The 2,077-nt window shown below is 47.7% G+C and overlaps 1 non-coding gene across 1 annotated transcript; it reads left to right on the top strand.

Annotated features, from left to right (window-relative positions):
* The first annotated feature begins 759 nt into the window (after positions 1–759).
* On the top strand, positions 760–950 carry LOC135174173 (U2 spliceosomal RNA). The gene has a single exon (XR_010301771.1). It is a non-coding gene; the product is annotated as a U2 spliceosomal RNA (small nuclear RNA).
* The last annotated feature ends 1,127 nt before the right edge of the window (positions 951–2,077 follow it).

The raw sequence follows: 2,077 nt of genomic DNA, 5'->3' as shown, positions 1-2,077 counted from the left end.
GAGCTTCTGCAAGAAAGGTATGCAGGCATGTGAGCTGCCCGTGGGGCTCCGAGTGTGAGCAATGGCGTCCGAGCCTGGGGGTCTGAGTGGCTGAGCTATCAAGGTAGTGGCTGAGTGGCTGAGCACTTTGTTTAGCTGTGCACCCCTATTTATTGAATGTGGGCTGAGATTAATGGCTCTTTGGCCACTAGAATGACCAATCAGGTTGGCAGGTAGCCAAACCTTACCATAATGGGCATTTGCCACTTGCCTGGACTTTCTCCAAATATGGGGATCACATGGGCTTACACCAGGGAGACATGAGCTGTGTGTGTGGGGGCTTACACAACTTGTTTACAACCAGGGGTCCTGGCAGAAAAACTTGTCCAGCAAGCATAGGCATAAATAAACCTACAGGCCCTTCACGACAAATAGCCAAGAAAAAAAGGAGTACAAGATAATACATTACAAAGAACAGCTGATGACGAATCATAGAATCATAGAATCAACCAGGCTGGAAGAGACCTCCAAGATTATCCAGTCCAATCTAGCACCCAGCCCTGTCCAACCAACTAGACCATGGCACCAAGTGCCTCAGCTGGGCTTTTCTTGAACCCCTAAAGGGACAGGGAATCTACCACCTCCCTGGGCAGCCTATTCCAATGCAAATCACTCTCTTGGTGAAGAACTTCCTCCTAACATCCAGCCTATACCTCCTCTGTCACAACTTGAGACTGTGTCCCCTTGTTCTGGTGCTGGTTGCCTGGCAGAAGAGACCAGATCACTTCTCAGCCTTTTGGCTAAGATCAAGTGTAGTATCTGTTCTTATCAGTTTAATATCTGATACGTCCTTGATGAGAGGACCTTATATTAAACAGATTTTGGGGCATGGGAGTTGTATCTGGAGCTTGCTCCCTCCACTTTGTGCATTGTCCAGGTATTGCAGTGCCTCCAGGAATGGTACAAATTTTTTTTCAAGGGAAAACCCTTCCAGCCATCCTCACTTCCTCAGCTGCCCTTACACAACAGATATAGGGCACTAGATGTTGAGGGTGAGGTGACTTTTTTGGAGGCAGAAGCATCACCATCTTGGGGGGCAACTGAAGTAAATCAGTTCCCCATTCGCATCAGAACAAGTACCCAAAAGAAAAAGAGGAAGGTAATTGTTATTGGTGATTCCCTTCTGAAGGGAACAGAGGGCCCCATATGCTGCCTCTCTGGGACTCTGGTCAGGGATGTTACCAGGAGACTGCCTACCGTAGCACAGCCCTCTAATTACTATCCCTTGTTAGTTTTACAGGCAGGAAATGATGAGGTTCATAACAGAGGGCTAAAAGCTATCAAAAGGGACTTCAAGGTGCTGGGAAAAGAGTTGTGGGAACAGGGGCACAAGTAGTCTTTGCATGTGTACCCTTAGTCACCGGTTGGAATGCTGAAAGGAATAGAAAATTGTATTTGATTAACAAGTGGCTCAGAGGTTGGTGCCTCCAACAAAACTTGGGTTCTTTGAGCTTGGGGAACTTTATATGGCTCCGGATCTGCAAGTAGCACATGGAGTACAGCTGACTCAGAGGGAGAGAAGGACCCTGGCACATGAGCTGGCTGGGCTTGTTGAGAGGGCTTTAAACTCGAGTGGAAGGGGGAGAGGGTTAAATACAACAGCACTGGAGATAAACCGAAGGACATTGAGGGTGGTAGGCCAGAGCTAGGGGTAAAACCAGCAGCCCAGCTGAAGTGTATGTACACCAATGCACGCAGTATGGGTAATAAACAAGAGGAACTAGAAACCTTGGTGCAGGAGGAAAACTATGATGTTGCCACCATCACAGAAACATGGTGGGATGACTCGCACAATTGGAGTGCTGTAATCAATGGCTACAGACTCTTCAGGAGAGACAGGCAAGGGAGAAGGTGCAGAAGAGTTGCTCTGTATATTAAGGATGCCCTGGAGGTCATGGAAGTAGAAATTAAGGATGATCAAGTTGAGCCCTTATGGGTGAGACTCCTGGTAGGAATCTGTTATAGACCACCCAACGAGGAAGAAGAGGTTGATATATTACTCTTTAAGCAACTGGAGGCTGCCTCAAGATCACCTGCC

Source organism: Pogoniulus pusillus, chromosome 3, assembly GCF_015220805.1.
Source record: "Pogoniulus pusillus isolate bPogPus1 chromosome 3, bPogPus1.pri, whole genome shotgun sequence".
In the NCBI taxonomy this organism is placed as follows: Eukaryota; Metazoa; Chordata; class Aves; order Piciformes; family Lybiidae; genus Pogoniulus; species Pogoniulus pusillus.
This window is presented reverse-complemented; position numbering and strand designations above follow the sequence as displayed.